The 23116-nt window shown below is 44.4% G+C and overlaps 1 protein-coding gene across 10 annotated transcripts in view; it reads right to left on the reverse strand.

The window, feature by feature from the left end:
• The window catches only part of PACSIN2 (protein kinase C and casein kinase substrate in neurons 2), a 150564-nt gene that overhangs the window by 75755 nt on the left and 51693 nt on the right, over nucleotides 1-23116 (reverse strand). For 3 of the 10 annotated variants that reach the window (XM_063722709.1, XM_063722710.1, XM_063722711.1), the window contains exon 2: nucleotides 21868-22064. The gene's annotated coding sequence lies outside the window, so the exon portion shown is untranslated. 10 annotated transcript variants of the gene reach the window in all.

Genomic DNA, 23116 nt, shown 5'->3' on the forward strand with positions numbered 1-23116 from the left:
AAGTATAGGCAAAGGCAAAGGATGGACTGGTTTAAGTGAAAATATGTAGTATGCATTTTGTATCAAAGCAAAAAAAGAAAAAAGATTTTTACATACATCAAAGCAGAAATAAAGATGGGGTTATGGCTAGGCATGGTGGCTCACGCCTGTAATCCCAGCACTTTGGAAGGTCCAAGTGGGTGGATCACCTAAGATCAGGTGTTCGAGACCAGCTTGGCCAACATGGTGAAACCTCATCTCCACTAAAAATACAAAAATTAGCCAGGTATGGCAGCACACATCTGCAATTCCAGCTACTCAGGAGGCTGAGGCAAGAGAATCACCTGAACCCGCGAGACGAAGGTTGCAGTGAGCCGAGATCATGCCACAGCACTCCAGCCTGGGCAACACAGCAAGACTCTGCCTCAAAAAAAAAAAAAAAAAAAGGGTGGGGGGGGGGCAAGGGCAGTAAATTAAATTAGCATATACCTATTTACACCCATTGCGAATGCATTAGTAATCTACCCACCAATGCCTACTTTCCATTCTTTCAATACCTGTATATTGGGTGCCTGTGCAGCCACACGGTGTTCTGAATGCTGGGAATCTAACAGGGGACAGAACAGACCAAAACTCCTGCCCTCGTGGGTCTGTGTTCTGGCACAGGTGACTGACCCAGCAGGTGCTATGCAGAGAAATAAGCGAGATAGGGAGGAGACAGAAAGGAGACTGCTTCTAAACAGAGTGACCAGAGAAGGTCCCCAAAGAAGGTGATACCTGAGACAACATGGGAAGAAGTAAGCCATGTGGGCCCCCAGAGCACAGGCAGCCCCAGCAAAAGGCAAGAGAGGCCCGCCTAGCATGTCTGAGGCACAGAAAGACAGCTGTGGCAGCAGTTCCTGGTGAGATGGCTGTGGGTGAGCCCAGGCAGGCGGCAGTAGAAATGATGATGCATGAGCTTAAATGGGCACCAAAGACAAAACAAAATGACCTCTTTGCTCAACTTCTAGCCCCACCACCAAAGTCCACCTCTGAGCCCCTGCCTAGATGTCCCGGCTCGATCACCAAGGTTGTGTGCAGTGACTACCACACACTGAATCTCCACGTGGCCTCATTCTCAAGGAGCCCTGTGCAAGCAGTCGGGCATGTGAGTCAGCACACGAGGTACTTTCACTTACCACACCCCTTGCCTGGCCATAAATCCTGCACTTCCCCTAACTCAGCTCTCCCTCAGACTCAGCCAAGGCCCCACTGTGGGTGAGGAGCAGGGACACTGGCTCCCAGCCCTTTCCACTGCACCCATGCAGCTCCGAGAACAGCAAAGTCCAGCATCCCTAGGGGGTCACACAATCTGAAGACCAGTCACACAGACACGGAGCCCCGCAGGGGGACCCTTCTCCTGGTTCGAGCAGTCTGGACCCCCATCTCCAGAAGGCTTCAATCTCCCACTGGAGAACTCTGGAATGACAAGGGTAGAAGTCTCACCTGCACCTGCCTGGTTGATTTTTCCCAGCTAACTTGCTCCCTGCCCTCTACCCACAGTTGTACAGAGTAAAACAAAATCATCATGTTAAATACTAGATTCTAGATGACAGCCCTAAAAATGACTGCCATTTAAGTTGAGCAAAATTTAAAATGTTTTTGAAACAAACCAAGCAATCACTTGAGGTAAGTTTGGGGAAGGTCTTTTGAAATCAATCACTCTCTCCACTGGAGATCCAGTTTCCAAGTTGTTTCCTGGGCTCGTGAAGCAGCAGAAGGTATGAATAGAGAATGCTAGGCAGTGAATTCCTAAAACCCGAGGATGAAAACACAGACGGTTCTGAAGACCCCAAAGAAAGATATGCCAGTTAATCTTATTCTTAAAATTGGCCTGAAGAAGAAAGGGAAGCCCCTGATGCAGAAACTGCATAAGGAAGCCTCCCCTCTGGAACACACAGGAGGCGTGAGAAAGAAGCCTGACCTTCTCCCTTTCCCGTGACCTTAGAGGAAAGGAAGGTCAGTCACAGCAGCAGTGGCTCAGAAGCAGGTAGGGAATCTTTTTCTACGGGAAGAGCTCACCCGGTGTGTGCTGTGTGCCAAGGACCACAGCAAGCAGAGGGTGTCCAAACATGAAGAACGCCTCTGCATGGCCACCTGCGTGTTCCGCAGGAGCATTTAGGTTGCACCATCTCCCTCTCGACAGCCTGGCACAGTGGCATTCCGGTGTGTGCTACCTGTGCCTAGCTGGTGAAGAGCCTGTCTTTCTCCTACTCCACCTGGAGCTCCACGAGGGAAGGGCTTGACCCTTTTTATCTAACCCAAAGCAAGTGCTCAAGAAACAAGACAGGAAGACAAGGGGAAGGGAAGAGAGGAGGTGCTGTTTGTGCTGGATCCCGAGGTGGAGAAGGTAAAAATGCTGTCTGTGACAAATTCGTATTTTTTAAAAATCCTATATGCAGATTGATATAGTAACCCTTAAAATAACCATGTTTTCCCCAACATCTTTATAGGTCAAAGGAAACAAGCTGATGACCAGCCATCCTGGTGGCATTCAGACCACTTGCTCCAGCTGACAACCACCTGGGCTATCAGAATCAGCAGCAAAGGTAGGACAGGCCCCAAGGTCACCCGTCCCAGTCCAGCCCATCAGCTCTTAGCTCACCTATGCAACTTAATGAAGAGCTGGAGCTAACAGCGTGTAATTAGATGTGTCCCCAAAACTCGTTTATCTTATGCAATGGGAACACATCAGCTGACAGATCCAGACTTGCCTTGGACTGATTTTTACAGCAATATTTTTTTAGCCTCTGGTTGGCAAGCACCCTGGGAATGTGGAGATGGAGGCCGAACACTTCCCCAACCTAAATACTCAGTTGACGTTCCACAGGTTTAAAATAGAAAAACTTACTTTAAAAAGGACAAAAATGACACTTTTTCAAATTTGATATTAACATGAGAATTCAAACAGTAGTGTCAGAAGATGTACAAGAGTCTAAAGATTTGAAAGAAAAATGATTAGAAGTGACGCAGTTAGAGCAGGCCTAACTGAACCAGAACCACGCAACTCTACAGCTCCTCCCCTCCCCGTTCCAAGGGAGCCAGCCCCACAGTGGGAATGGGAAGCACTCCCACATGGCAACTTTTTTAAGAGAAATATATAACAACTTTTCCTTTCAAAGTCGGGTGGGACTAGAACACACAATGGAAGGATGGAGTCAGGAGACCTGGATTCTTGTGCCTGCTCTGGCTTTTACAGTCCGCCTAACTCTATGCAGTCACTTCCTGCCAGCCTGTTTCCTTACCTACAAGAGGGAGAGACACTCCCTGGCCAGCCTAGTCCTCAGGGTGAACGAAAGGTCATTATCACTGCATCCTCTAGTCATTTGCTTCTTCGCTAATTAATACATCTTGAGCACCTGCGATGTTCCAGGAACAGGAGATGGCAGTGTGCAAGATAAAGTCCCTGACTTCTAGAGATTGCATGTTAGTGGCAATCGGCGTCTGCCTGGCCTTCAATAAACTACTGAATGAAGGAAAACTCTACCTAGCACCAGACACAATTACTGGGTTTCTAAAATGAAATTATTCCCCCAGCCCCCTGCATCCAGCAGCCTGCTGCAGGGAAGCTCCTCCAAAGGCTGTGGGCAGGAGCGGGACAATGCTTGCTATCAGCTCCACAGATGTTACCTAGTACTATTCCTACACAGTCAGCGCCTTACAGAACAAACAGTAAAACCAAGTGGAAAGCATGCACAGGCTTAAAAACTCAAACTCCTTAACTACTCAGTAATTAGGATGTCATTTTACACCAAAAATAGATTTTTCTATTTTATACAATAGAAGGAAAGAAATGTAGTGCAGAGTGAGTCACTAGATCGTGACCTTATGCTGCCTTCATCTTTGAATCTCAGACGCTGTGCAAAGCAGGGGGTCAGCATGTGTTTGCTGAATGAGTAACACTGTTCCTGTCAACAGGAATACGGGTTACACCAGGTAGCTCTCAAACTTCCTCCTCAATCCACTCTTCCTTTTACATTCGTGGAAAGGGAGGGGGAAAGAAGCCCAGTCTCCCAGGTCAGCCAGTTACACCAGAAGCAGTGCCACCAGAATGTGAGCCCCGCCCTGGGAAAGGGCACAGAGCCCTCACTAGCATGCTGGAGAGGGGCCACCCCAGGTGCTGGGTTTCCCCATACCCAGCTGCTTCTCTTCAAGCTGGTGAAGGCCCTGCCACCGTCACCACCTCCTCGCCTATCTTGGGACTTTGTGTTTAATCCTGGAAGTCACAATTTAGGAGGCTCAAAAAGAATAAAATTCTGGGTATACAAACGGAAAAGACCCAAACGTTGTCTGTCAAGAATAGCCAAAGGGATGGGATTATTTAGCCAGGAGAGGCTGTGGGAGAGATGATGGGTGAAGTACTTGAGATTCTTGCTATTTTTCTAACAGCTTAAGATAATAATTCACACAGTTCACCCATCTAAAATGTACACAATGATTTTTTAGTGTGTTCACAGAGTTGTGCCACATCATGACAATCATTTTAGAACATTTTCATCACCCCAAAAAGAAACCCCACACCCTTCCCCAGTCATCCCCCATCTCCTCTACTCCCAATCCTGGCAATCACTAATCTACTTTTTGTCTCTATGAATTTGCCTATGCTGGACATTTCAGATAAATGGGATCATAACATGTGGCTCTGGTGATTGGCTTCCTTCACTTTTTCCAGAATGTCTTCGAGGTTTGTCCACATTGTACCATGTGTCAGTATTTCACTCCCTTTTGTTGCTAAGTAATATTCCACTGTATGAATATACCACAATTTGTTCGCCCATTACCAAGGGACTGGACATTTGGGTTGTTTGCCACTTTTCAGCTATTAATAGTGCTGCTATTATCATTTGTGTACAAGCCTTTGTATGGACAGATGTTTTCATTACTTCTGAGTAGATACCTAGGAGTAGAACTGCTGGGTCATAATGAGAAACTTCCAAAGTCAGGGGTTTCCAACATTCAGCCAGACTGCTTTCCAAAGCAGGTGCATCATTTGACATTCCCACCAGCAGTGTGTGACAGTTCCAATTTCTCCATATCCTCACCAACACATGTTGTCTCTTTTATTGTAACCATCTTAGTGGGTGGGAAGTGATATCTCATTGTGATTTTGATTCGTGTTTCCCTAATGACTAATGATGTTGGGTATCTTTTCATGTGCTTATTGGCCATTCGTATACTATCTTTGAAGAAATGTTGGTTTAGATCCTTTGCTCATTTTTTAAATTGGTGTGTCTTTTTAATGTTGAGTTTGGGGTTTTTGTTTTGTTTCGTTTTGTTTGAGACAGAGTCTCACTCTGTCACTCTGTCACCCAGGCTGGAGTGCAGCGGCGCAATCTCGGCTCACTGCAACCTCCGCCTCCTGGGTTCAAGCGATTCACCTGCCTCGGCCTCCTGAGTAGCTGGGATTACAGGCATGGGCCACCACGCCCAGCTAATTTTTGTATTTTTAGTAGAGACAGGGTTTCACCATGTTGGCCAGGCTGATCTCGAACTCTTGACCTCAGGTCATCTGCCCGCCTCTGCCTCCCAAAGTGCTGGGATTACAGGTGTGAGCCACTGTGCCCGGCCTTTATTATTGAATTTTAAGAGTTCTTTTTTTTTTTTTCAATTTTTTTGGTAGAGACAGGGTCTCATGTTGCTCAGGCTGGTCTCAAACTCTTGGTCTCAAGTGATCCTCCAAAGTAATGGGATTACAGATGTGAGCCAATGCACCCAGCCAAGAGTTCTTTATGTTTTCAAGGTATCTTTATCAGATATATGATTTGAAACTATTTTCTTCCATTCTGAGTTATCTTTTTACTTTCTTGATAACATCCTCTGAAGCACAAAAGTTCTTAATTTTTATGAAGTCCAATTTACCCACTTTTTTCTTTTGTTGTTTGTTTTGGTGTCATATCTAGGAAAACATTGCCTAATCCAAGGTGACAAAGACTTATGCTATGTTTTAAGAGTTTTACATCACTTATTATGACTAATTTTTTTAAAAGTTTTTTTAATTAAAAAAGTTTTACAGATTTAGCTCTTACATTTAGGTCTCTGATCCATCTGGAGTTAAGTTTTATATGTGGCATGAGGCAGAGATCCAAATTCATGCTTCTGCATGTAGATATCCAGTTGTCCCAGCGTCACTTCTTGAAAAGATTTTTCTTTCCCCCATTGAACTGGCTTAGCATCCTTGTCCAAAGTTAACTGACCATAAATGTAGGGGTTTAGTTCTGTTTTCTTGACTCTATCTCATTTTTCCATGTCTATCCTTATGCCCGCACCACACTGTTTCTTGAATACTGTAGATTTATACATTTTTGTAAACTGGGAAGTGTGAGCCCTCCAACTTTGTTCTCTGACTTTTCAAAACTGTTCTATTCTTGGTCCCTTGCATTTCCATAGGGATTTTAGAATTGGCTTGTTGATTTGGGATTTTGAAAGGGACTGCTGTGACTCTGTAGCTCAATTTGAGGAGTACTGCCATCTGAACTATGTGAAGTCTTCCAGTCCATGGATGTAGGATCTCTTTCCATTTATTCAAGTCCTTTTAAATTTATTTCAACAATGTTTTGTAGTTTTCAGAATATAAGTCTTACACTTCTCTTGATAAATTTACTCCTATTTTATTCTTTATATACTATAATAAATGAAACTGTTTTCTTAATTCCATTTTTTGAATTATTCCTTGTTAGATTATCAAAATATCATTATTTTTGTATATTGATCTTGTATCCTACAACCTTGCTGAACCTGTATATTAATTCTAAGAGTTTTTCTGGTGGATTCCTTATGATTTTCTTTATATAAGATCATATCATCTTTGAACAGAGAGTGTTTTACCTTTTCCTTTCCAATCTGTATGCCTTTTGTTTTCTTGTCTAACTTCGAAGTTCCTGGTTAGAGTCTCCAGTATAATATTGAGCAGAAGGAGTGAGAACAGACATCAAGGTCCTATTCTTCTGGATTGCAGGAAGAAAGCTTTCAGTCTTTCACTGCCAGCCCTGGAAGTTTTGATTAATACCCTTTATCCAGTCAAGTTCCCTTCTGTTCCTGGTTTGTTGAGTGTTTCTGTCATGAAGAGCTGTTGCTTGGGGTTGGGTGTTTTTTGTTTCTTTTGTTTTGTTTTAATGTTGCAGAACAGGCATCACCAAAGACCTAATTAACTTAGATTAAAACCACCTGACATTATATATGTTGATGAATTTCAAGTGTCATAAGGAGCCAAATAAAATCCATTTTAAGCAACTCAAAGAAAAACAGCTTATTCTCTGGCTTTGAGAAAAGATAAATTTGTGATAATAAACAAGGTATCAGAGGAAAACATGAATGTGTCCAAAACTTACGTTAAACTTTTGCACAATGCAAAATGGAAAGCAAAGAAAGAAAAAGACACAACTGATAAAAATCTTATTACCTAAAATACATTAAGAGCCGATATGAAGACTGAAGATCCAATTCCACTGGACAAAGAAGTTGCTGGAGAGGAACAAACAGAAGAAGAGATGGCTGGGCAGAGACAGGAATGCTCACTAAGTTCTACCTGCTAAGCCAGACTGTGTCGGTAGTCCTGGCCACATCAGTAGTGAAAAGTCCACACAAAGCCCCCAGCCTCTCCTGTCTACTGTGTTGTCCACTGAGCAGGCCTCAAGTGGCAGCTCTCAGAGAGTGCTGTCTCCTGAATCAGCCTGGCCTGAGGGACTCTGTGGAACGGCACCCCCAGCCATACTACAAGGGACACACAGACCAAGCGAGAAAGATATTTGTGTTAGGTTAAGTCTCTGAGACTTGGGGTTTGCTTGTTACTGCAATGTAACCTAGCTAAATATAATACAACAAATTCTCATGCAGGAAAAAAAGCATAACTTCCTTTAAACTATGGAAATAACTTGTAAAATAAGGAAAATTAATATGACAAAGTCAGTTTTTGTGGGGCTATAGGAAAACAGAAATGTACTCTAACATTGCTAATAGGCCTCATGGAAAAATCTGAAAATACAGAACAAGGCAGATAACAATTATCAACCTCTGACATTAAGTCCCACTCTGGGGAACATGCCCCAAGCAAATAAACTCAAAGAAAAAATAGCTTGGACAAAATGTTCATCACCACAATATTTATAACAGCAAAAATTGGAAACAAGTCAGCTGCTCAAAGCTAAGAAAACAATGACGAGTTGACAGAAAGGACACCACACATCCGTTACAGAGGACTAGCAGGTGAGCTATTTTCCATCCGAAATTGGGTATAAGCAAAAAAGGCAGAGTGGCACAGCGCATCCACTACACGTCAACTTATAAGGCGAGGACTGTAGCCGGGTGCGGTGGTTCACGCCTGTAATCTCAGCACTTTGGGAGGCCAAGATGGGCGGATCACCCGAGGTCAGGAGTTCAAGACCAGCCGGGCCAACACAGTGAAACCCTATCTCTACTAAAAATACAAAAATTAGCCAGGTGTGGTGGTGTGCCCCTGTAGTTTCAGCTACTCAGGAGGCTGAGGCAGGAGAATCACTTAAACCTGGGAGGCAAAGGTTGCGGTGAGCCAAGATCACACCACTGTATTCCAGCCTGGGTAACAGGGCAAGACTCGTCTCAAAAAAAAAAAAAAAAAAAAAAAAGAGGCAAGGGCTGTGTCATCTCCGTATCCCCAGCGCTTAGCATGAGGTAGATGCTCAAATGTCTGCACAGTGACTGGATGTCCACATCGGCAATTACCAAGCTGACAGAAGCAAATCAGTGGGGGACGAGGGCAAGAGGAGTCTCTGGGGAGGGAGCTGACACTCACCAGCTCATTTCTGTAGTGGCTACAGTGTGCCTTCTCCCAACCTCCTCCGCCTGTTCCTTGGCTGCTGGCGCTCCCCAGGTTCTGTCCCAGGCCCTCTCTCTCACTTCTTCTGTTCCCACACACCAAACCACCTTTAACCTCAAGCCCCTGATCTGCTGTCTGGCCCAGACTCGCATCTCTGCCTACTGGATGCCTCCACTTGGCCATCACACAGTCCTTGCAAACTATCCCCTTCCCTATGAGCCCGCTCCTGTTCCTGGGTTTTCTACATCAGAAGTGGTCCCACCATTCATTCACCCAGCTTCTCAAGCCAGAAACTCCTCTTCTTCCCACACCCAAACCCCCTCACCACTACCACATTCAATCAGCTTCCAAGACCAGACTACAGCAGCTCTTCAATATCTCTTGAATCCTCCCACTTGGCTTTGTCCCCACGATGACAGCTACCTGCGCTAAGGCCATCATTGCCTCCTGCCTAATCCTTAACAACTTCCTAACTGACCTGCAGCCACTTGTTTAGTCCCCGACTCCCTTCATTCTCCATGACATTACTGTGACTCTACCACGGTGGTTGGAATGTCTTCTGGAAAGATCAGGTTTTGCCTCTACTCAAAATCCTCCCCCTACTTCCTTCCGAAGCCAGCAGGGCCTCCAGGCTGTAACTACTGCTCCTCCAGCCTCACCACTCACACCACACTCCTGGCCACACTATACACGCTCTGGCCACCATTAATAACCTGTGTCTCCCAACACAAGCACCACACTCCTATCAGCTCCACTCCTTCACACACCCAGTTCCCTCTGAACAAATGCACAAATGAATTAGAGGAGGTGAAGGAGAAATCAACTTCTCATAGCCAAATAGTTTCAAAAGCAAAATAATAAGAATCCTTCCAATTACTTTTATAACATAAAGAAGTGTTTAAACTGCACGTGAGCATAACATACCTAATATAATCCAGGGTAGGGTCTCCAGAAGTATGGGTACCCAAAACCCGCCACAGTCTAAGGGGGAAGTAAGGACAAAGCTAATAAAGCCAAAGGATTTGTCCCTGGGGACAGGAGTGGAAGCACTCACTGAGCGCCACTGCATCCAGGAAGGAGGCACACATTGGCCTCTGAGCCTGGCGAGAGCAGCAATGCACCACGGGCTCACCCACTACTTGGGAGGCTGAGGCACGAGAATCACTTGAACCCAGGTGATGGAGGTTGCAGTGAGATCGCACCACTGCACTCCAGCCTGGGAGACAGAGCAAAACTCTGTCTCAAAAAACAAAAAGAACAAGTGCTCACTGATTTGCCACCATGTCCCCACAGCAAGAAGCCCCAGTTACACAACACACAAAGCTGCCTGCCCAGGACTGATGCAGTGTTATTCCAGCATAATCTTAGGATCCCTTCACACAGGCATGCGCGCACACATGATCCTCTCTCGTCCAGCTGGGGATCAGGACTTGAGAGCACATGAGGACGCGTCAGCTCATCTCTGCCACCACTGCCCTTGCTTCTGGTGTCCTCACATCCTAACCACAGTATTTAACAACTGACAGGTGGCCACAAATACAGGAGACGTGTGGACCATGTTGCAGGGAGCTGGGCCGTGGGTCCAGGTGCCTGCGCTTCCCCTCTGATGCCTAAAATTCTCTGTGCGGCTCCATTCCCCTTCATGCCAGTCTTCAGGATCATGCCAGAGCAGCCACGGCCACATACTTCCTGAGGACGCCTCCTCTCAGTCAGAGGCACCTGCCCAGTGGGACAGCTCTCCTTTAAGCTGCAAGTTTTCCAATTAAAGAGACGCACTCAAACCCTAAAAAAGAAAACTCACACAAGCCCAGATGAGACAGAAAGATTCTCCTGGCATAAGTAGAAGGAAAAAATATAGAATGGGTCAGGAGGCTGCCCTTTGTCCAGGTCAGAAAATAGGGGCATTCACAGGGGGCAGAGTGAGCAGGAAGGAGGGAGAAGAGGAATGCTCCAGGCCACCCTTCGAGGTCTGCTGTGCCAGGTTCCCAAGACAGACAAAGGGCATTATTGACAACATGCATGAGTCAGAGTGGCCCCAGGTCAACGCTTCGGCTTCTTTCAACCCCTCCACTTTCAGGCAGCCCCTTCTAGAAGCAGGACTTCCTGTCACACAAAGGGCTTCTATGGCCCTTTGTCCACAAAAGAGGAGCGGCCTCTTCCCGTGCTTGGAGGCGGCAGTTTCGGAGGCTCTTCCCTACCCAACAGTCTGATGAGCAGAATCCTCAAGAGGAGCTGAAGCCCTGGTCTGAACAAGCTGAAAATGAGAGACAGCAAGAGGGGACAACACCAAAGAACACGCTAGCCTGGATGCACAAATCTAGAAGGTCTCTGAAATCTGCATCTATGAGTCTTCACAAGACCCTGGGGGTGGGGGGGACCTCTTAATGATCCAGCTGCCTCAGGCAAAATACCTAAGAGCTCTCTCTGTACCTGACACTGCTCATCGGTAAAATGGAATCCAATCTGCCTGACAGGTTGCATGGATCAAATGGCATCCGGCTGGGACCTGGCACAGTGCCTGGAGTATGGGGACCTTCCACAAGCATCGGCCAGGGAGAAGGTGACTGGGGCCAGGCTCCACGGCAGCCCAGCTCCTGAGCCAGTAAAGTAAGCCAGGTGCCCCCGCATTGGGGCACTCCATTCTCACAGGGTTGATGGACACTTGAACAACCTCCTCCAACACAGCGGCCAAGAGCTAGGAAACAGTTCTGCACAACATGCTACGGGGACACCTAGAGGGTCCAGAAAGGGTGCCCAGGGCTGATGTTTCAGTGGGAATTCTTCAGCTGGAGCAGCAAGGAAAGGCATCCCAGGTAGAGGAACATGTGTGACAAAGGGGAGTTAGAAACCAGCCCAGTGCAGGGCCACACTGGTCCTGGAGGGCAAACCCTGGGAAGCTGCTGTGGCTGTGAAGGAGGGGAGAGGGGACTGACAAATGGCACCAGCCCAAGTCACTAGCTACTCTACCACAAGAGTGACTTCTGCTCCATTTACCTACCGGCAATAAACAGTAGAATGTCCTGATAAAAGCCCACCATGAGAATGCTAGGTAAGCATAGACAAGAAGAGATCACACCCATCAGAAGCGCTATCTAGAAATGAACTGCCTAAATACCTTCTCAACCAGTACTATAAGTATGTGCCTTTGAAGTTTAAAAAGCCACACGAGCTGGGTGTGGTGGCACATGCCTATCTATAGTCCCAGATACTTGGGAAGCTGAGGCAGGAAGATCACTTGAGCCCAAGAGTTTGAGGCTGCAGTGAGCTATGATAGTGCCTGTGAGTAGCCACTGTACTCCAGCCTGGGGAACACAGTGAGATCCCATCTCTAAAAAAAAAAAATTTTAAGTACAAACCACGAGAGGATTTGGTTTTTAAATATTTTCTGGGCATCTATGCACTCAACTATGGTGCCGCTTTCTCAAGAAAATATTCCATTTCATTCAAAGGTATCAGCTAGAGCCAAAGCACTCTACTGTAGAGAAGAATATGGAGCCAGTTTGGTGTGACAAACTGATAAATGAATTCTAACTTGACAGTGCTTTTATTTCTAAAAACAAAAAGTTCACATAAAATGAACTAGCCAGTAATTTGGAAAAACAAACAGGGAACTCAATTGTCAAGCAACAATCTGAAACTAACAGGCTTAAATCAAGCATAAAATTAATAGCAAAAGTTTCCCTTAAACAAGGAGAGTGGGCCAGGCATAGTGGCTCACGCCTGTAATCCCAGCACTTTGGGAGGCGGAGATGGAAGGATTGCTTGAGCCTGGGAGTTAGAAACCAGCCTGAGCAACATGGTGGGATCCTGTCTCTATAAGAAGGACAAAACATTTCTTAAACAGTGTTTAAAAAAAAAAAAAAAAAAAAAAAAGGAGAGTAGAAAGAGAACAGGGTTTAAACCAGCTGTGATAGGTGCACATTTTAACTTCTAAGCTACCTTCTTACCAGCACAATGGGAATAAAGGTGGCTGACCTACACAGAGTAGGAATTTAAATGACACATTGTATGTGTGAGTGCCTGCAAATGTCAGTCTCCCACCTTCCCAGCCTTCTTGCTCCTAGTATGACTCCTCCTGGCCTCCCTGGCGACTCCCACCCCCCACAGGGAGGATATGGCTTTGGCAAGCAGGACTTACACACCCATTCTCAGCTGTGCCACTGAGAACAAAGATCTTCAACGTTAAGCCTCATAAACACACACGCGCGCACACGCACACACACACATTTTGTGATGCTACCTGCCCAATAAACATTTCCAGTGATCACTTATAAAGGGGAAAAATTAATGACAACTCTTATTTATGATAAAATGCCAAATTACAATATACAATAATATTATCTGAGAAGCCCTGAAGAAAATGTCTTGGTTACTCTCTTGACTTCATTACAATACCCAATACCCCCACTACACACGCACACACACTCACACACACTCACACACACACACACACTCTCTCACACACACACACAGGCAGAAAGAACCTGTCCTTCATAAAAAGTTGTCAGTTTGGCTGTCTCAAGACATAGCCTGTGTCCCAAATTCTTAAATATTTTCAATAAAATGTTTAATTTATTCTAATAAACTGAGTAAATATCAAGCCAAGGAAATTGATTTTAAAAATTATTTTACATATATCTCTCCCAATATTCTAAAAACATTTACTTTCTGAGTGCCAGAAACCTTGCTAAGAGCTAGGGGATGGAAGTGAAAATAAGTGAATAACACCATGCAGGCCCTGCGGTCCAGGAGCTCACAGCACACTCAGCCCTTCATACCCAAGGGTCCCACATCTGTGGATTCAACCAGTCAGGAATCGAAAATATACAGGGGAACGAAGTGGGTAGCTGCATCTGTACTAAACATGTACAGACTTTTTTTTGCTTGTCATTATTCCCTAAACAATACAGTATAACTATTTACATTGTATTTATATTCTATTAGGTATTATAAGTAATCTAGAGATGATTTAAAGAATACTGAAGAGTGTACACAGGTTATATGCAAATGCAACACTAGTGTATATCAGAGACGAGCATCCATGGATTTTGGTATCCTTTGGAGGGTCCTGGAACAATCTTCCAAGATACAGAGGAACAAACTGTCTAAATAGTAGGAAAGATAAGACAAAGTCATACCTGATTAGGCTGAGAGGGAGGGAGGGAAGGAGAGAGGGAGAGAGGGGACCTGGAGGGGAGGGGAGGGGAGGGGAGGGGAGTGGGGGAGGGAAGGCAGTGGGCAGGTGGGCAGGCACAGCAGTTTGGATGAGGAAAGAAGGCCTGCAGCTGCACAGCCTCCTAGAAGCCAGCATGGGGTGGACTGACGATTGGTGCTGCTGTCCAGGCACAGGCTCAGGAAGGGCTCTGAAGGCCTGTGCAGCCACCATTGCCGAAACTGACTGAAAACAGCAGCCTACAGCCAACTAGTGCAAAGTTAGCTTGTAGTAACATTCAAAACCATAAGTAGCATTCTTACGTCTAAAAAGCTGAACAGTTGGGCTTTATCTAAAAATATATGTTTAAGAGTGGGTGATTACCTAGGAAAAAAGTCCAGATGGCTAGGTACCAAAAATGTGAATTCTTCCATTCAATGAAATGTAACGCAGCCTTACTTACCGTATGCCAGGCACCTCGCTGGGCCTGTGGGGTCCCGGGATGGGTAGAAGTGACAAGGCCCCTGTATATATTCCAGTAGGGGTCAGGGGATTTCAAAGCCACACCAGTAGGTAATGTAGCGGCAGACAGCATTAAAGCCTGGGGGAAAGCATGAAGCCAAGTAGGGGACAGAGAGTGACAGGGTCTACCTGGACAGACGGTGGTCAGGGAAGGTTGTCCTGAGTGTTGAATGAACATCTCTGGGTGGCGGAACATGAAAGTCTGGGCTTTTGCATGTCTCTATCACTTAATTGTTCTGCCATAAGAATATACTGATTGAGTTGCTTTTGAAAATTCAAAAGGAAAATAAGGCAGCACGTAGGCACCTTCCCTTTAGGTAAGCATGAAATCCAAGCTTTTCCGGTAAAGGAATCCACGAGCCTTATCTTCTAGTCACGATAACCGGCCTGCAGTATTAATTACATTCTCTCAAGACAAGTACTTCCGGACAGTCCTGCAAAGCACCCAATTGGTGCCCTTATCACCCTGTGCACACCCGTGGGGCCCAGGGCTCAGCCTCCTCTTATCTGTGCACACTAGTTTCCTGGATGGCCCTCTCCCTCCTGTGACCTAAAATTCCATCCACGTGCTGATGCCTCCTCACTCAGCCTCTCCCTGAGCTCCAGATCTGGCATGGCCCGAGCTGCTGGCTCAGCATCTCGCCCTGGGAGGCTCACAGGCCTCTCCGACACACTGGCCGAAACCCACCTCTTGCTCCTGCATCTCCCCGGCTGGGCTCCTCCAGGACACAGCTGCTCAGGACAAATGCCCCAGTGTCATCCCTGACTCCTGTCCTCCTCTCATGTCCACATAACATCACCTCTACCTCAAAACAGAGCCAGAATGTGGCCGCTTCACACCACCTCTCTCAGTTACCCTGGTTCAATCTACTAGACTCAAAACTTGCCAACAGCTATTGTCAACTGTCACAGTTATTGATACTCCCCACCCCGAGTACAAGGTCCCACATGATTCTAGCCCCTGCTTCCAGCGCCAGTCTCGCTCCTTCCAATCCCCACCCTGGACTCTGGCTACAGTGACCTCCATATGGTTCTCCAGATGCACCAGACTCAGCTTACCTTTGCACCTGCCTCCCCTCTGCCGGGAATACCTGCCTCCCACGTCTGTAGGATCTGCTGCCTCCCAGCATCAGATATTTGCTCAAACATTACCCACTTCTTAAGAAGGCCTTCCCTAGCCCGGATACTCCAGCCCTAACTCTGTTTTATTTTCTTAACACTCAATCTCACCTGCCAAATTACATATTTTCTCTCTCCACTCACGAGAATATAAGTTCCTTATGCACCAGGATTTTGCCTTGTTTGCCCGTGTTCCTACCACCAATACGTAACAGGCACATAATAAACACAACTGAAATGAATGGGTCAAGGAATGACAGAGCATAATTCTGTTTTCAGCAGCACAGCAAACCAGGTATCTTAATGACTCTCCTGTTGAAGAAATTTATTTATTTATTTATTTATTTATTATTTTATTTTATTTATTTTTTATTTTTATTTTTATTTTTTTTTTGAGACAGAGTCTCATTCTGTCGCCCAGGCTGGAGTGCAGTGGCACGATCTTGGCTCGCTGCAGCAGCCTCTGCCTCCTTGGTTCAAGCGAGTCTCCTGCCTCAGCCTCCTGATTAGCTGGGACTACAGGCGCGCACCACCACGCCTGGCTAATTTGTTTTGTATTTTTAGTAGAGACGGGTTTTCACCACATTGGCAAGGATGGTCTCGATCTCCTGACCTCGTGATCCGCCCGCCTTGGCCTCCCAAAGTGCTGGGATTACAGGCGTTGAGCCACCGCACCCGGCCTATTTATTTATTTATTTTTGAGATGGAGTCTCGCTCTGTCGCCCAGACTGGAGTGCAGTGGAGCGATCTTGGCTCACTACAATCTCTGCCTCCCAGGTTCAAGCAATTCTCCTGCCTCAGCCTCCCGAGTAGCTGGGATTACAGGTGTGTGCCACCAGGCCCAGCTAATTTTTTTGTGTTTTTAGTAGAGACGGGCTTTCTCCATGTTGGACAGGCTGGTCTTGAACTCCTGACCTCAAGTGATCCACTGGCCTCAGCCTCCCAAAGTGTTGGGATTACAGGCGTGAACCACCATGCCCAGCCCTTAAAGGATATACTTTTAAAAGAAGGAAATTATTTCAGATGGAAAGCCCCGAAGCAGAAGAAGGAATGGTAAGCAAATATGCAGATAAACATATTGGATAAATGTAAATAGCATTAACTGTATAAAAGACAATGGCAAATTTGCAGGATTTTAAAAATCAGGAAAAAAAAAACTGGACAAGTTGAGAGGGCATATGGAGTTAAAATGTTTTCTATCCTTCCATTGTTCAAGAGAAGGGTAAGGATATTAACTTTAGACTTTGTTAAGTACACAAAAATATCTAGGATAACCACTAAAAGAGCAGGCTGAGAATTTAATTTCTAAACTGAGAGTGAAAAAAAAAATGCAATGGAAAGTGGGCAGGATGAAATGCAATCAAAACAAAAGAGAGAATAAAAATCTCACCAGAAGAACTATAGCCAATAGAAATTACAGGAATAAGAAAAAATTGCATGCCTATGCAAATTGCATTGAAGGGCCTAGCCACTGCGATACAGAAAATAACTAAAAGGTGTAACAATCACAAAAGAAGAAACAGAACAGCATTATTAGCATTAATAAACCATTATATGGTTTTAGCATGGCTGATGAACAGAAGGGAATTTATCTAGATTGAGAGCTCTCAGCTACAATTTGAGAGCTATATATTTAAATGCAGTGCTAAGGGTTTCATTTAACGTGAGGAAAAAACCATTGTCTTCATTTTATAGCTGAAGAAACTAAAACTCAGAGAGGTTAAATAATTTGTTCAAAGCCACCTGGCAAGTAAGCGGCTAGTTTTGAAATTAAGACAATCTGTCCCCAAGGCTTAACCACTATACTATGATGTCTCGACACATGATAAACATACATGTGCCCTCTCAGAGGCAAGCGTGATTGTGTGATTACAAGGGACACTGGAGGAAAAAAGAGACGAAATTCACCTAAGGAAAGCCAGGGAAGAGGGGAATGCTTAAAGCAAGAATGGTATTCTGGAGAGAATAAGAACAGCATGTACAAAGGCTAAAAGGCATGAGGCTGGGTGCGGTGGCTCATGCCTGTAATCCTAGCACTTTGGGAGTCCGAGGCAGGCAGATCACTTGAGGTCAGGAGTTCGAAACCAGCCTAGCCAACATAGTGAAACCCTGTCTCTACCAAAAAAACTCAAAAAATTAGCCACGAATGGTGACATGTACCTATAGTCCCAGCTACTTGGGAGGCTGAGGCATGAGAATCACTTGAACCTGGGAGGCGGAGGTTGCAGTGAGCCGAGATCATGCCACTGCACTCCAGCTTAGGCGACTGGGCAAGACCCTATCTTGAAAGCAAAAAGCGCATAAAGGAAGGTTCCCTTGGACAGAGAGTGGAGAACAGCCCATCGAGCCTCTAGTCTTGGGCTGCCCAGTATGGCAGCCACCAGCTATTAACACCTAAAATGTAGTTAGTCCAAGTGAGAAACTGACTTTTTTTTGAGACAGGGTGTCACTCTGTCATTCAGGCTGAGTGCAGTGGCACTATCACAGCTCATTGCGGCCTCAACCTCCTGGGTGTAAGCAATCCTCCCACCTGAGCCTTCTGAAACTTGGACTACAAGTATGCACCACTGCACCTGGCTAACTTTTTATTTTTTATACAGACAGAGGACTCACTATGTTGCCCAGACTGGTCTCAATGACTTTTTAATTTTAGTTAATTTTAATGTAAACAGTCACACGTGGTTAGTGGCTACCACACCGGACAGCGCAGTTCTGGAGGTTCAAGTCTGGAGAAAGGGAAATGGTTAGAAGACCAGGAAAGAGGAATATATCCAAGAGGAAAAACAGACAGGACATAGTGATGGATGATGCCAGGGAATGGCGGATGGGGGCAGGGATTCAAAGTTTCAAATTTCGGAGGCATGGTAGGTGATAATGCCACAAAGAGAAAAACAGAATTAAGAACAAACTGGTTTGGGATGAAAAATAACTGGTTTGGATCTGATAAATATGATGTTCCTGAAGCATGTCCAAATATAAACGGCACTCCAGCCACAACAAGCTCCCAAGTCTGGCAGATTCTGACCTCCTTGCCTTTGCATATATTGCTCCCTCTGCTTCTCTTGGGTACCTGACAAACCACTCCCTCTAAAACTCATCATCAAACTGGAGTTTCCCCCAATCTCCTCCATTCTTCATGGCAGAATAAGGTCCCAATAGCTCTTTAAGACTCATCACCCTGCTGCTTAGAAGTCTCTTTACCTTGCTGGACTGTGAGGTCCTCAGAGACCAGAACTCAATCCTAACCATCTATGGATCCCTAGAATCTAGCACAGTGCCTGATGTGAACTGCGTGGACAAGAGACCAAGAAAGTAAACTGAATGAATGAATGAATGAATGAATGAATGAATGAACGAACGAACGAACGAACAAACAAATCAACTGATCCAGCCAGCCAGCATCCAGGTGAACTGTCCCTCCAGGTAGTGATCTAACGGATGGCTGGAAATAAGCCCAGAGCTCACTCAGGTGCCTATATGTCTACCAATAAAAGCTGTCATACCTGGAGATAGCATCGGGGAGGGGGGAAAAAAGGCTGTCAGGTGCTGGGACAAGTACAGTTTACATAGCCTCACATCACGACTTTTCATCATCATGACAACTTCCACCATCCCAAATGCAAACTCTTCAACCTCAGAAGTTCACTGGGTACACCTAAGATTCAATTTAATGTCTTCAAGTTCAATGTGAAATATGAAAGATTTATCCTCCAAAAGTGGTCTTGCCGCTTTCCTTCATGGCTTTATGGTCTTGCTTTCTAACATTCTTTCTGCACAGTAATGGTAGGATCTGACTAAGTGAACCTGAGGGGACCATCCCTATAGATGGGAAAGTAGTAACAAATGTTTCTGTCTTCCAAATCAATAGATACTGGTGATCAGTCTACTATGCCCTGTGCTATTTTTTCTTTATGTGTCAGTTCATAGCAGAGAAGATAGAGAAGTCACTTCATTATCCCCAAAACTGTCATGTGCTTTATTTATTTTGTTAAACTAGCACTACCAATCTATGTTAGGAATTTAAGAGTCAAAGAGAGAATTCCAAATTGGGAAGTTCAACATTTTGTCCTGTTAATTACATCAACATTTTGTCAAGTAAGTATTTTCCAGCAAAATCATTCTTCCTTGTTCTCCTTCAAGGACTCTACTGTAGAACAAATCCTGATGGGAAACATGACTGAGTACGAAATTCATAGCACCCTTCACATTAACAAAAAGATAATCTAAATCCCATACTATTGTGATGACCACTGGTACACATTTCAAATTAATTCTAACCTCCTATTAGATTCTTTAAGTTTCTCAAAATAAAATATGTACCATGAGCCCACATAAAGATTTATGTCTTATGATTCATATATGACAGAGTCTAATAAGAAAAAATTTAGGCCAGAGCCCCGGGGCTGGAGGAGATGTCAGGTAGACACAACCTGTTACTTGGTGTCAAGGCAGAACTGTGACATGCAACTGCATTTAGACCAGCCTAGTGAAATGTGACTACAGTGCCTTCAAAAGTAATCACTATGGAAAGGCAAACAACGTCATTCATTCATTCAAATCAATAACCCTTGTCTAATTACTATCTCACCATACTGACACACACATACATGCTCCTCTTTACCAAACTCTAAGGGCCTAGGATACTGGGGGACGTTTCTTCATAGTCTTAGAGAAGGTTCTGAGGCCACCTCTAGAATCTGGTCTGGAGAGCTGCCCTGGGCAGAGGTGGTCATGAAAAAGGCCCAAACACTAACAACATAAATTCTGAGATTTCTAAGCCAACAGCAGCCCCAGGGGGCTGCCGTTTAACCCTTTCTCAGTTTGGAGCAATGCCAGCACTGCAACAGTCTGGTATCCCCTTCTCATCTTTAAATCTCACAAGCACAGCAGCATTTATACCAATGTGGGCAGAAGCTAGACGCCAGGGAGGGAAGCATATCAAATGTTACTTATAGACTGCAGAACATAAGAAGGTCAATTATACACTAAGAAAAGGAAGCCAATTGGAATATTCTATACCTAATATATACTGAAAATATAATAGTAAGCATAAAATGCTAATTGGGGAACAAAGGTAACTAAATTATGGGAGAAGCGAACTAAGCCACTGCAGCTCCTGAGCCTGCAGCCCCACTTCTTCTCCAGGCCCCAGGATAATGTCGCCTGGCTCACCAAATGAAAGCAACACCTCTTCAAGGAGACTGACAGAAAGTGCCCACTAGAACACCAGGAGGGAAGACAGTTCTGACACACTGCATAAAAATATTGCTTATGTATTCCACTTCATTCTTCAGTTTCATAAATTAAAATAGTTGTAAAGTTATTAAATTCAACTTCAAATACAATTAACATATTTATGAAAGTGCCTGTTTTCCTGAAGGGCTTTCGTTTCAGAAATTCTTCAAGGCATATATTCTAAATACTTTAGAAAATACAAATAAGTGCTATCTTGTGAACTTCCCCAAGGTATTTTAAGGTGACTTTGGACAGACAGTGATGGCCACACCGAGGTCTAGGAACAGTCACCCACTGTTCTCAGCATACCTGTTTATAACTAACTCCCACACCTGAATTTCAGAGGATTCAAATTGAATTTTTAGCAGAGACCATTTTTAATGATTCTGGAAAATTGTGAGTAAATTCCATTTTTTTAAATTAAATCATTTTCTCCTTTATTTATATTATGTTGTATTATTTTAAAGTCTTTCATATTCCAATACCTCTTCAGTTCAGCTCAAGACAGAGCTGTCAGTATTCCCTTATAGGAGCTGAAAGGCAGAAATGCTAAAGGTTTGGGGTTTCCCTTTCACACTCTGAAGAATCTTCTTTCAAAGAAGAATTGAGGGCTTGTCTGTTTCTTGTATTAGTTGTGACTGTATTACGTTCAGCATTCTCATTTGGCAAGCAATCCCATCGTGAGGCCCGCTTCTATCAGTAACAATGGACTGTCTCTCCCCTGAGCTAGGGGAGAGGCAAGCAAAACTTTGTAATATAGAGAATTGTTGATTTTTAAGAAATGTCAATGCTCTTTGTACTTGAGGTAATTCATTATACATCTATGCCAAATGGTACTTACAGCAAAAAAGTTTTTGAATAAAAGCTGAGTGTTTGAAAGTGAAACAAATATAAATGGACTCATCGGTAGAAAAAAAAAAAACACTCTTAGCTAAGTGATATTCATCTTAAGATAATAATGTGAAGAAAGCAGATTACTGTAATGGAAAGAGTAATGACCCTGGTCATGAGACCAGGGTTTCAGACTCACTTGGCTACCAACGAGACGAGTGACCTTGGATAAGTCGTCACCTCTGGATCTCAATTCCTTTGGTAAAGTGAGGAGCCTGGAATGTTAACTCCAAGAGCCATTACAGCTCTAAATATTGCGTTCCCACCTTCTGCATTATGCCGCCAAATGAATAACAGAATTATGTGGGTGGGCAAACGGGTCTCAAAGGACTAACACTGTTTAAAAAGAAAAAAGGAAGGCGTATTTTTACTTATTGGCATAAATCTCATACCTGTAAAACATGCTTTGGTTTGAAGTTATGAAACCTCTTTGCTGTTTTCATAAATACAGCATTTAAAATGCATCCAGAATTCAGTAGGATGTTTTACTGACAAGAAGGAAGGGATCTGAAGAAAGAGATATTCAGAGCTACAAGAGCAAAGACAAAACTGATGGGCCCGATTAAGGTTGAACAGACATACTATATACCTTGGGGGTTTCTAGAAACCTTTCCTACGCAATCTTAAAAGTATTCAAAACACACACTTCACAGTAGGTAACATCATAACAAGAAAGCACGCTTCTCTATGAGGCACAGGCTGCACCAGCACAGTATTTTCTGGAGAACGGAGGGAGGATGCTGCCTTTTTAATGGCAATCAGTAATCCAGTAAGTATAATTCACTGAGTGATGGATCACTTAAGTATCAGGATTTTTAAAATCTAATTAGAATTATAGCACCACAGCAATAAAGGGGAGCCACTGTTTTTCAAAAATTCCAGAATATGACTTCTAAGAAACAATTAAATACATACATAAGGCTGCTCAGTTATTAAAACAATAAGACTTTTACATTTTGTTACCCGACAAAAATATAAACAGTGTCTAGTGACAGCCCTCAGAGGGGGACGAGGGCACAGGGTCCAGCTGGGATGAGAAATGAGAAGAACTGAGGGGGAGGATGGGAAGGTGGTCGGGAGGGGTCCTGGAGCAGTGGCAGGTGATTCAGAGAGTCTGCAGTAAATAGTCATGAAACAGCAATTACAGTCTCCTGGAAAAGATAATTTGTTTTCTCTCTCAAGTCCCACTTATGTGTTTGTAGATTAGATTTGGCTGTAAAGAAAGAAAATGGCAGCATGTCATAAACATTAACGCCTTAAAGTAGGGGGAAAAGCCCTCTATTAACAGCTAACTCAAGTAACTCATTTAGCTACTCAGTAAGAAAAAAAATACAGCTAAAGCATGTCAGCTACTCTAAAACATGCCAAAGCAAAGGTGCAAAGTTATT

This window comes from Pongo abelii, chromosome 23 (genome assembly GCF_028885655.2).
Source record: "Pongo abelii isolate AG06213 chromosome 23, NHGRI_mPonAbe1-v2.0_pri, whole genome shotgun sequence".
NCBI lineage: Eukaryota > Metazoa > Chordata > Mammalia > Primates > Hominidae > Pongo > Pongo abelii.